Source organism: Gopherus flavomarginatus, chromosome 7 (genome assembly GCF_025201925.1).
Source record: "Gopherus flavomarginatus isolate rGopFla2 chromosome 7, rGopFla2.mat.asm, whole genome shotgun sequence".
NCBI classification, from domain to species: Eukaryota; Metazoa; Chordata; order Testudines; family Testudinidae; genus Gopherus; species Gopherus flavomarginatus.
In genome coordinates, this window is record NC_066623.1 from 43,928,622 (window position 1) to 43,941,225 (window position 12,604).

The 12,604-nt window shown below is 50.9% G+C and overlaps 1 protein-coding gene, 1 long non-coding RNA gene and 1 other non-coding gene across 3 annotated transcripts in view; 1 reads left to right on the forward strand and 2 right to left on the reverse strand.

Moving 5' to 3' along the window:
* Window positions 1-12,604, reverse strand: part of LOC127055901 (zinc finger protein 558-like) — a 508,571-nt gene that overhangs the window by 265,173 nt on the left and 230,794 nt on the right. The window lies entirely within an intron of this gene.
* LOC127055929 (uncharacterized) overlaps window positions 1-12,604 on the forward strand; it is a 308,434-nt gene that overhangs the window by 84,602 nt on the left and 211,228 nt on the right. The gene's annotated exons all lie outside the window — the stretch shown is intronic.
* On the reverse strand, window positions 11,523-11,604 carry TRNAS-GCU (transfer RNA serine (anticodon GCU)). Its single transcript has one exon. It is a non-coding gene; the product is annotated as a tRNA-Ser (tRNA).

Sequence of the window (12,604 nt, forward strand, 5' to 3'; positions counted from 1 at the left end):
GGGTAGGGACTCTAGTGGAGTAGGGACTATCTGTGTGGGAGATGGGAGAGCAGGGGGTGACGTAAGGTGAGGGACAGGACCTAAGCCTGTAACTCGAGCTAGGCAGCGGGGAGGGGTCAGCACCTTTGCCTGGGAAGCTGGACACAGGAAGGGGCCAGCTGGAGGGAGTTAGTTCAGTTTTGGTTTGGAGCTGGGTTATTGGAATTCAGGGATTCCCAAACTGGGAACTAAGCTTTCTGAACCCCCAGAAGGACTCGATCGAGAGGTCCTGGTTGTGCCCAAAAGCTCTGCTGTATCCTTCGTTCCTGTTGGCCAAAAAAACCTTTTGTTTTACTGGCCGGCTGAGTCACTGTGTGTCCCAGGAAGAGGGGTGCAGGACCGGATTCCCCCACACTCCGTGACATAAATATCTGTGCCCCCCACTAACCCCCTAAGCCCCTCTGGGACCCCTGCAGCCTGGACGTAGGTATCTGTGCCCCCCACGAACCCCCTAAGCCTCCCAGGGACCCCTTCAGCCTGCATGTAGGTGGAACCCTTCTGCCAGGCTGAATTGATAGCAGCAAGGACTGGGTTCAATACATAGGGGTCCCTTCCCTACTACGTAATGCAAACCAGCTCGAGCCCCCACCCAGTGACATGGGAAAATTTTACATACGCACCCCTAGGTGCCTCAAAGAGGCGATACTTCCCCTCTCGCAAGCACAGAGTCTGGGTGTAGCAGAAAATGTTTAATAACGTGAGATAAACAACATAGCATTAAATTGGGAAAACACCTCAATTAGGCCGTGTCCTTTTCCCTGGGCTCTTGAGTCTAGCAATCCCCAAATCACCTCAAGACTCCAAAGTCCAATTCCTCAAATGTTTCAAGAGTCCAGCAACCCCAAAATCACCCACAGTTGCGCAACCCCAGAGTTCAAGAGTCTATCTGCAGGGTTTTTCCCCCTGCCAGCCTGGGTAGAAAGGAGCACTTTACGTGGTCCACTGCTGACTGCCCTGCCTCTCTGTGGGATTCTGCTTCCGCCTTCCCCATGAACTGCTCAGCTCGGTCCACCAGCTACTCTGTTGAGCCAGCCGACCGATGATCTGCTCCAGCTGTCCTAAAAAACTACTCAGCTCACCTCACTCCGTGGGCTATTCCAACCATCCCACAAACTGCTTCTCTCTGTCAGCTGCTCTGCTCCACAATATAACTTCAGACTCTCTTAGTGCCTAACAAAACTCTTCAGTGATTTCAGCTCAGGAACCTAGAACTTCAATTGTTAAAAGAACCAAACTTCAGTTTAACTCTTCCACTGCTAAAACAGAAGAAAGTGCAATTCATGTTTTTGGTTCACCCAAGGAGCTCACTCCCTTGTCTAGCGAGTGCCACTCAAGTGATGGTGAGAATCCCTGTCTCAAAGCAGTTTCACAGTTCCTCATCCACACAATCAGGGTGACAACACTCCACATCTCATGCCCCAACAACAAATAAACCGGGGATACCACAGCTGCCAAAGCAGCCATCCCAGGCTGTCGTTGCCATGTCAGGAGGGGTGGGTGTGCCTATGCAAACACGATCAGTCCCTGAAATTCTTTTCTACACTCTCCATAATTCACCACCAGATGTCAAGGTAGAGTTCATCCTGCTTCTGCTTACATAGGTATCTGTGCTCCCCACAACCCCCTAATCCCACCGGGACCCATCTAGCCTGGATAAAGGTATCTGTGCTCCCCACAAACCTCTAAGCCCCCCAGGGAACTCGCATGCCCAGATGTAGGCATCTGTACGCCCCACAAACCCCCTAATACCCACAGGACCCCTCCAGCCTGTAGGTAGGTATCTGTGACCCCCAGAGCCACACAAAGACCCTCAGGACCCCTACAGCATGGATGTTTGTATCTGTGACCCCCACAAAGCGCCTAAGCTACCCAGGGACCCCTACAATCGGGATGTAGGTATCTGTTCCCCCCAAAACACCTAATCCTCCCCGAGACCCCTCCAGCCTAGACATAGGTATCTCAGACCCCACAACCCTCCTAAGACCCCCGAAACCCCTCCAGCCTAGACGCAGGTATCTGTGGCCCTCACAAACCCCCTAGGCCACGATGGGACCCCTCCAGCCTCGACATAGTTATCTGAGCTCCCCCCACCCCCCCTAAGGCCCCCAGGACCCCTCTTGCCTGGATGAAGGTATCTGTGCCCCCCACAAACCCCTAAGCCCCACCAACATCCCTATAGCCTGGAAGTAGGTATCTGTGCACCCTCACAAACCCACTGATCCTCCCAGCGACCCTAAAGCATGGACATAGGTATCTGTACCCCAAAATGCCCCAAAGCAACCCTGGAACCCCTACAGCCTCGAAATAGGTATCTGTGCCCCCCCACAACTCTCAAATACCCCCACAACCCCTCCAGCCTGGAAGTAGATATTTGTGACCTCCAGGAACCCCCTAAGCCCTCACCAGGGCTTCTCCAGCCTGGACATAGGTATCTCTGCCTCCCACAAGCCCCCTAAGACCCATAGGTCCCCCACCAGCCTGGCTGTAGCTATGTGTATGCCACACAAACCCCTAAGCTCCCCAGGGCCCCCTCCAACCAGGACATAGGTATCTGCACAACCACAACTCTTTAAGTCCCCCAGGGATCCCTCCAGACCATGCATAGGTTTCTGTGCCCCTCACCAACTCCCTAAACCCCCAGGGACCACTACAGCTTGGACGTATGTGTCTGTGCTCACCACAACCCCCTAAGCCATCCAGGGACCTCTCCAGCCCGGATGTAGATATTTGTGTCCCATATGAAGTCCCTAATCCCCACCGGAATCCCTCCAGCCTAGACGTAGCTATCTGTGCCCCTCACTACCCCTAAGCCCCAGCAGGGATCGCTACAGCCTCTACATAGGTGTGATGCTCTGTGCATTACCCTGCGTGGCCACACGGCGTCACTGTTCCTCTATGAGAGAAATGCTCTGTGCATTACCCTGCGTGACCACACAGTGTCACTGTTGCTCCATGTGGGAAATGTTCTGGGCATTAACCTGCATGGCCACACGGTGTCACTGCTGCTCCATGAGGGAAATGCTCTTGGCATTACTGTGATGGAGTAGGGACTGTCTGTGTGGGGGATGGGAGAGCAGGGGGTGACTTTAGGACCGGACACGTGCTCAGCCTGTAACGTGAGCTAGGCAGGGGGGAGGGGGTCAGCACCTTTGCCAGGGAAGCTGGACACAGGAAGGGACCGGCTGGAGGGAGTTAGTTCAGTTTCGGTTTTGGTCTAGGTGGCTGGAATTCAGGGAATCCGAAACTGGGAGTTAAGTTTCCTGAACCTCCAGAAGGACTCGATTGAGGGGTCCTGCTTGTGCCTCCAAACTCTGCTGTATCCTTCACTCCTGCTGTCCAATAAACCTTCTGTTTTACTGGCTGGCTGAGAGTCACCTTGTGTCCCAGGAAGAGAGGTGCAGGACCGGACTCCCCCACACTCCGTGACAGACCCTCAGCCCTTCCGGGACCCCTGTAGCCTGGACGTAGGTATCTGTGCCCCCCCAACAAACACCTAAGACCCCTGTAGACCTCTCCATCCTGAGCTTAGGTATCTGTGCCCCCTCACAAGCCCCCTAAGCCCCCCAGGGACCTATACAGCCAGAACATTGTTATCTGTGCCCCATATAGACTCCATAAGCCCCCCAGGACACTCCAATGTGCACGTAGGTATATGTGCCCCTCAGAAACCCCCTAACCGCCCAGGAAACCCTACAGCCTGGATGTAGGTATTTGTACCCCCACAACCCCCCTATCCCCCCGCCGGGACATCTACAATCTGGATGTAGATATCTGTGCCCCTCACAAAACCTCTAATCGCCTCTGGGACCGATACAGCCTGGACATACGTATCTGTGCCCACTCGAACCCCTAAGACCCCCTGGTACCCCTACAGCCGGGACACAGGTATCCTGGGCCCCCAAAAATCCCCTAAGACTCCCAGGATGCCTCCAGCCTGGACGTAGGTATCTATGCCCCCCATGAACCCCCTAAACCCCACTGGGACCCCTAGATCCTGGAGATTGGTATCTGTGTCCCCCCAAAAAACTCTCTAAGCCCCCCAGGGACCCCTACGGCCTGGACGTAGTTATCTGTGCACCTCAAGGCCCCTAAGATCCCTCGGACCCCTACAGCCTGGATGTAGGTGTGACGGTGCTCCCTGTGGGAGCCAGCTGAGGTCACTTAATCAGGGTGAACTGCAAACAAAACAGGGCAGACAAATCCCAAATGCTGGTGGTGATTTCAATACTTAGATTTACCAAGCCAGCACAAAGCAGCTTCTGTAGTACCTCACTGGTTACTTAGAAGTTTAAGCCACGCAGTTCCCTTAAAGTACCCAGCCTCAGGCCTCCGTCCAGACACACCTGTCAGATATGATGATGATTCCTGAAAATCTTACTTCATCATATAAAAGAAAAGATTCTTCCAATCCCAAAGGATCAGCCACATACTCAGGATCTATTACAACTTAGATCTTACCTAAAATACATGCTATAGCCAATTCTTATTAAGTAAGCTAAAATGTATTAGAAAAGAAAAGAGAGAGAATGTTGGTTAAAAGATTAATAGACATATAGACTTGAATTCAATTCTTGAGGTTCAGATACATAGTAGAGGTGAGCTTGTAGTAGCCAAAAGTCCTTTTTGAAATAGTCCATAGGTTATAGTCCAATTTCCATATTCAGGGTGGCTCCAGTCAGTGACTGGGGATCACAATCCTTGTGGCTTAAGGTTTCCCCGTCTTGAAACCCAAAGCAGATATGAGATGAAGAAGGATCGTGTCCCAGGCTTCTTATACATTTCCAGCAGCCTTTCCGCCTGAGAAAACAATAGGCTTAGCTCTCCTTCCAAACATCCTGGCAATTAGTACAGGGTAATTTATTCATTAAACAGTTCAAATAGAGGTTACCACAACCTTCAAAGAGACACATAGACAATAATACTATTTCACTCAAGTACCATCATAAATGTTAATATTCCTTTTTTGCTCTTTGAATTAAAATTATAGCAACAGACAAGACTTGTTTGCTTACATCACAAGACCTGAGCAAAAATCTCCCCTTCTACTTCTAACAATGCAGACTTGCATTTCAAAGCTCTGTTCATTTACATATCTTGCTAAGCAGTTCTTAAGGTTCACCCATGGGTCAGGTCAGTCGGTGAGGTGAGTTAATTAACTCTTTCTGGCCCTGTCACCTTTCAATGAGATATTAGATTATACTTATAATGTCACAGTGGTGGTGAGTCGACTGCTGCAGCTCCCCGTAGACTCTGCCTGCATCTCTCACCAAGCTGGAGTACAGCAGTCAAGGGGAGAGCACTCGATGTGTTGCATCTACACTAGACGCGATATATCGACCCCGCTGGATCGATCGCTGCCCACCGATTCGGCAGGTGGTATAGACATACCCCGAGTATCTGGTGATCAGAGCTGGACCCCGGAGGGGGACACATTGAAGGAACTCAGGGGTTAAGGTGCCTCTATTGTCAACTGTCAGGGCTGCTGTGGCTCAGAGGAGGGTGCTTGACTACCTGGCAGGCTTAGGTGCCGCAAACCTGGGAGGCAGGAGAAGTGAAGCGGTCACGGTGTGCTTGGGGTGCTCGTGCTCGGAGCAGGGGTGAGCTGGGGCGAGGGGGGTGCTGCAGGGCAGAGCGGGGGAGTTGCCACAAGAGGGGCGCCTCAGGGTGGAGGTGGGAGCTGCCACGGGTGGGGCGCCTTAGGGCGGGGGCGCGGGGGAGGAGGGCGCAAGGTGGAAGTTTCGCCTACGGCATGAAACATCCTTGCACGGGCCCTGCCCCATGCCCTGCCTGCAGCCAGCCCTGCACCCCCTGCCCTGCCCTGCCCGCAGCCATCCTCTGTCTCCATCCAGCCCTGCACCTTCTGCCCTGCCCGCACCAGCCGCATCCTCCCTGCCCTGCCTGCAGCCAGCCCCACAGCCAGCCCCTGACACACCCCCTGCCCTGTCTCCAGCCAACTCCTGCCGCTCCCCCCCTGTGGCCCTGCCCAAAGCCAGCCAGCCCCCACACACCCCCAGCCTGCACCAGCCCTGCACCCCCTGTCTGCAGCCAGCCCCGCACCCCCTACCCTGTCTCCAGCCAACCCCTGATGCACCCCCCAGCCTGAAGCCAGCCAGCCCCGCATCCCTTGCCCTGCCTGCAGCCAGACCCTACCTCCAGCCAACTCCATGTCCACTGGTGCCCTGCAGTTCCCAGGGCAGTAACCATGCACATCTGCTTCAATGAAGGGGGCAGGCAGCTGGGACCCACACATGTGCACACTCTTGGGTGACCAGACAGCAAATGTGAAAAATCGGGACTGGGGTGGGGGTAATAGAATCCTAGATAAGAAAAAGACCCCAAAATTTGGACTGTCCCTATAAAATCGGGACATCAGGACACCTTAGCACACCCCCAGGACTCCTGAGTTCCATTGCTGGGTTTCCTATTGGTTCCACTGCTGGTTGTTTTCCTTTTCCTGGGGGGACTTTCGGCAAGTTGCTCCACACTCTAGGGCTCTGTCCCCAGCAGTCAAATGGGGATTTCATACTTTCCCGCTATTGGAAAGTGCTGGGAGAATCCCCCAGCAAAAGCTGCTCTGACAGTGCTAAGCAGCATCTGACCATTCAAGGTCAGAGCTCGGTACCTGGGAGGAGTGTTTGGCTCTGGGGTTTCACTTCAGCCCAGTCTAGAGAGAGGGGCCCAACCATGGAGTTTGGCTCAAGAAGACCAAGTGTCCAATTTGTTAAGGGCGTTTTGAATTCCAACCCTGTGCTCCTAAGTGCTTGGTGTCAGTTGCAAATTTTAGAAGCATGCTCTCCACTGCATTTTCCAAATCATTCATGAAAATATTGAATAGTATCGGACCGCGGACTGATCCCTGCCGGACCCACTAGGTACACCCTCTCCGTTGGACAGCCAAACATGGAGAAGGGCTCCTGGAGTCTGGGCTTTCAACCAGCTCTGCACCAACATTACACTGATTACAGCTGGACTGCATTTCCCTCGTTTGCTTGTGAGAATGTGCTACGGGACTGTGTGAAAAGCCTTAGCAACCCCAAGCTAGATCCCATCTACTGTTTACCCACCTCCACCAGGCCCAAAACCCTGCCAAAGAAGGAAAGAGGATTGGTTTGGAATGATTTGTTCTTGACAAATCCATGCTCACTAGTCCTAAGAACCAAACTATTCTGTAGGTGCTGCTGACAAACTGAGTGCTTAAGAATGTATTGCAGGATCTCTCCAGCAATGGCAGTGAGGCTAGCTAGTCTGTAAGTCTCAGGGGTCTCTTTGTTCCCCTTTTAGAGAAAGGTCCTGTCTTGTTCATGGATGGGAAGATGTTCTTTTTCAGGGATCTCAGACGAGAACTGGGGCACAGCACCTGGTTTGTCAAGGCCACAAAAAAGGAGGCAGGAACCTCTTCTCTCCTGCTGGCAAAGAACCCCAGGTACCTGAAAGACAGGGACTCACATCCCTGAATGGGCTTTTAAAAAGGCACTGGTTAAAGATTGGCCCCGACCATTTCTTGTTTCCATAGACTAGACATTTTAGCAAACTTTAGAATTCCTTGGTGCTAAACACTGTGAAACTCCCCTTTCTCCTTCACAGAGGGCTTTAACGCCCCTTATCTCACTCAGGCTCACAACTGCCCGGAGTTTGAGAACTGTCCCTGTTCCCATTGGACTGATGGGAGGAGCCTGAGGTGCAGAGAAGGGAAGTGACCTACCCAAGCGCCTACACAGTAAGGTGGTGGCAGAGCCAGAAAGAGAAGCCACCAGTCCTGACTCCTGTTCTAACAGACAATAACCCCCCCCCAGAGGCAGGGATAGAGCTCAGGAATCGAGATGGTGGGGAAATTTCATTGAATCCATTTCTGTCAGAAAATCCCATTCAGGCTAATCCGGTTTGTTTCTCAAAATCATAACAAGTGGGATGAAAGTTCTTTGCAAAAATATTGTATTGCAAAACAAAAGCATCTCCTGTTTGTCAGAGTGTGTTAAATTGTCTCCTCGCACACAAAGAGGAGACACTTAGATCTCAAACATTAGATAAGATGCTTCAGTCTGAGCTAAGTCATTGCTGCTCTTAACAATTTCAAAATAAAAAAATGCAAATAAAATAGACTATTTCAGCTATTCTATTACGTGTTAATCTGCTCTGAGTAAACGTGATAGGACACCTCATATTATGCCCTACTCCTAGTGACACTCTCCAATGGATCCCCATCCTCCACCCACCGTCAGGTAGGTAAGAGCGGATCATTATTATTTCTACTTGAAAGAGGGAGAAGCTAAGGCTGAGAAAGGAGAATTGACTTGTTTTAGGTCACACAGCCAGTCAGAGGCAGAGTTGGGAATAGGACCCAAGAGCCCTGATTTTCAAACTACCCATTGGATCTTGAATTTCAGACACTGAATGACCTGAATAAAGTGCTCTCAGATGAGCTCCAGACCAACAACAGTGACAGTAACTATTCAGCAAGTATTTGAGGAGAACTGCAATGTTAGAGAGAATCATGAACTGCTCAGAGACAACTAATGCAGAGAAGCGGCAAAATTCATCAAACATAGAACTGGTTTTGACTTATAAAGAGAAAAACAAGGACCTGAGTCTCCTCCCTGTCAATAACCCCTGGCTCAGCCAATCAGGGTAGAGACTGAGGATGGGAGGCTGAGGGATCTCACCAGAGAGCCCAAAGGATGGCCCAGGTCACCAGTGGGGATCACTTCCCGAGCAATAGTTCAGCCTCACATTTTTGGGTAGACCTCCCACAGTGAGAACTGCAGAGTACTGCCCTGCAAAAAACTAAAAAAACCACACACACACTCTCTCTCTCCCCCTCCCTCCTGGTGTTGGGAGGGGAACAGGTAAAAGGACAAAGGAAGCAAGAGAAGAGAAAGGAGGGAGGGAGCGATGGAGGAAGAGGTGAAACAAAAAGGACAAACCCTAATGTCCCCAGTGATTCTAAGGGACAAAATCCCAGGTGCAGAATAAAATTCTGCCTCCTTAAGCTCGTGTTTTCCATGCCTCGAATTCACCTGTCACCAGATGGATCAGACTGAACAGCTTTCAAACCTCCAGGAGGCTCTTACCTTCTAAACAGGGACGGCTGTTTTCTAGTAAAATCACTAAAAGGGAAGGAGAAACCTCGAAAGAGGTTCCTCCTGGTGCTCACGTCCGTGAACCCGAATACTCTCTCAGTCCTCAAAGAGAGACCTGGAGAAGGAGACTTGCTGAAGCAAAGCCACAGGGGTCTCTGAGGTTTCCCTGGCCCCTCACCCCTGTCCTGCCTTGCTGATGTCAGCATCTCTCTGTGAGGTCACCACCTCCCCACCACCTTGGACCAATAAGTCTTAGGTCCTGCAAAAGGCCTTTGTGATGTCACTGCCACATCCCTCCTTTGCTGTGCCAATGTCCTGCCCCTGGCCTGGACCTTTGGAGGTTTGAGCTACTCCCTGTGGATCACCCCACTCAAGGAGCGTTCATTCTAGTCAGCAAGCCGGCTAGACAGGAAAACATCAGACGCTGCTCCCAATGCTACACTCAGTTTTTCAGAAATTAGTCGACTTTCTGGCCAGAAGAGACCATTAGATCATCTAATCTGACCCCCTGCATGTCACAGGCCTCCTGTATGACACAAGAGCTACTTTGGGGGCAAACACATTCAAGAAAGGCATCTAGTCTTCATTAAATGACATCAGGAGATGAAGAATCCACCCCTTTCCTTGGTAGCTTGTTCCTGTGGTGAATCATCCTCGCTGTTGACTATTTGTGCCTTAGTTGTAATAGGAATTTGTCTCTTTTCACCTTCCAATCATTGGGTCTTGTTATGCCTTTCTCTGCTAGATTCAAGAGCCCTTTAATAACCAATCTTTTCTCTCCATTAAGGCACTTCAACACTTCAGCGAAGTCACCTTTCAATCTTCTTTTCATAAGCTAAACAGGTTGAGCTCTTTCAATAGCTCACTAGAAGGTATTTTTCTCCAGCCCTCAGAACATTTGGTAGCTCTTTGCTGCCCTAGCTCCAATTTCACAACATCTTTTTCAAATGAGGACACCAAAACTGAAAGCTATTCCAATATCAGTCTCACTGATGCCATGTCACCTCCTGTGACGTTATTGACATAATCTGTAACTGTATAGATCACCGTTGCGACCACTGTTCTATATTTGCAGTCAATATTGTAGAAAGGTTGTTTTGTAAGGGGTCTATGGAGAGGTTCTGATTGGCTAATTATAATGATGCTATCTCTAGATGTGTATCATTTTTGTAGTTGATGTTATGAATATTGGCTCTATGCTGCCCATATTTCAAACTTGTGCCATAATGGGGGACAAAACAGCTACCTTGTTAGAAGTGGCTTTGCCAATAGATGGAACCTGGGATTTAAACTCCCAATGATCGCACTGTGTTTGAGATCCATTTGAATTCCTCTCCCAGGTCTTTGACACTTTCATCTCCACTCATAGCGACTCTGATAGAGGATTAAAGAAGTCAAAGCATCATCTCCAAGCACAGACAACGGAGAATGCTTCATCACATGACACTTTGAGAAGTGGATGGATAGAACGTGATGAAGATAAACTCTGCCTGGCTCAGACAAAAGATAACAGTTGTGCAGTGATGAGGAAGGAGGGAATCTCTGAGTCACCCGTCCACGGTCGTGTCTTCACAGTGCTCCCAAGCTGGAGAGTGAAGAACCCCCTCGGTCCCACCGTGAGACTGAGGAACAGGAGGCCTGTCACCCCCATTCCTGCCGTCCTGCATTCCTGGTGTCCAGCATCCCAGAGGGCCTCCGTGCCAGCAACGAAACCCAACCGTCGTCTGGACTCCCCAGTGCTCCTCCTCAACGGTTCTAAATCAGCGGGAGAGTGGAAGGTCCTGGGCGTCGCGCCGGCACCTGGGATCCACTGCACCTGAACAGTGGGGAAAGGTTTCTGTGTTGGGGCATTGTTTAGTGTTTTCTAGTTTCCAAGGGAGGGTTTATGGGCCTGAGCGTTAAGCTCCCAAACCCAGTCACTGTTTCATTGTATTCATTAAGTTTGCATTTTCCCCTGTTCCCCCAGCTTTCTGTACCTTTACCCTGACTACACTTACCTTTGTTTGTGCCAAACCACCTTGTCTCCTCTTTATTTTATTTACACCTCAGAAGGAGGGAGGCAAAATCCACTGGTGATAGAGACAGGAGGGAGTCGAGTTTGTATCTCCTGAGAAAAGGGGCTTTTTCCTTTCCTATTTCTCCCCTACCATTTCTAACATTTTCCTTTGAAGCGTTGCCTTATTCAGCTTGAGGAAACATTAGCTTTTAAGATAAAAACTACGAAATACAGAACTAGAGACATTTTTTAGAAATCTGGGATTTAGACATTTTATTTAAAGCCGGGGGCGGGGAGTGTTGGAGTTTCTGAGAAGGTTTTTGTTTGCAAGAAGCAACATTGTTGTGTCTGTTATTGTACCAAGTGGGGAGATGGTTGTCTATAAAGGAAGAGTCAAGACTAAATGCATCCATTGAGGATGGGATTTGAACCCATGCATGCAAAGCACAATGGATTAGCAGTCCATCACCTTAACCACTGGGCCACCTCACCTGAGTTGTAACAAAAGGGACAGGAGGAGAAATCTAAGGCCGACAGAGATAGGGACACAAAGGAGTTTTTAAATACTAAGCGTAAGCAGGGTCTGAATGAGCTCCCCCCTCACATCTAGTGAGGAGCTGGGGAAAGACTTCAGGAACAGACCGTGTTTGCATAGACACACCTACTCTGCCTAGCTATGCAGCATGATGGGACCGCTTCCCCAAAATGACCAGTTTGGGATGGTCTTGGGTTACAAATCACTTTAGGATTGAGTGGAATAAAATGTTATTCTCCTTCCTGTATGAGTGAAGGGCAGCAGAACAGACCTAGTCCATCCTGATGGAGGGGTAGATGGGTGAGGAATAGCTTTTATTGGACTGCAGAGAAGGATTGAGGACATCACGCTAAAACAGTGGTCCCCAAATATTTCACATTGTGCCCTCTTAGCCATGGCTGTGGCCCCTCGGAAGCCACGGTCGAGAAGCAGGGCTGGGAGTGGGGCTGTTGCTTGCTGGGGAGAGGGGTGCGGACAGGGGCAAGGGGGTCATCGCTGGGCTGGGAGCCAGAGGCCCAGACTGAGGGTGGGGTTGGGGAAGAGCTGGGACAGAGTGAGGCTGAGTGGTGCTTCCTCCCTGCCCTCCATGGGGGCTGACTCAGGCCCTGAGGTGCCCCCATGAATGTTCCTTTGTGTCTCCCTAGGAGTCATACCCCACATTATGGGGACCACTGAACCCTACTCGCTAAGCAAGGGCTAGTGATGCCAAAGCCCAGGAAAAGGGAGAACAAGTGTGGGGGCCCCAGCACCAGAACCATGCACCCCCTTCTGTCTGTGGCTCTGCCCCCTTCCACCCATAGCCCCATCCACTATCACCTCTGTTCCACCCCTTCCCCCACCAGCCCCACCCTGTCACTCCTTTACCCCTGCCCCGCTGCGGCCCTGAGACCAGAGAAGCTCCGTACCCCTGCTGCAGCCCCTGGGCCGTAGCAGGGAGTGGGAGCTCCTCCAGCCCTG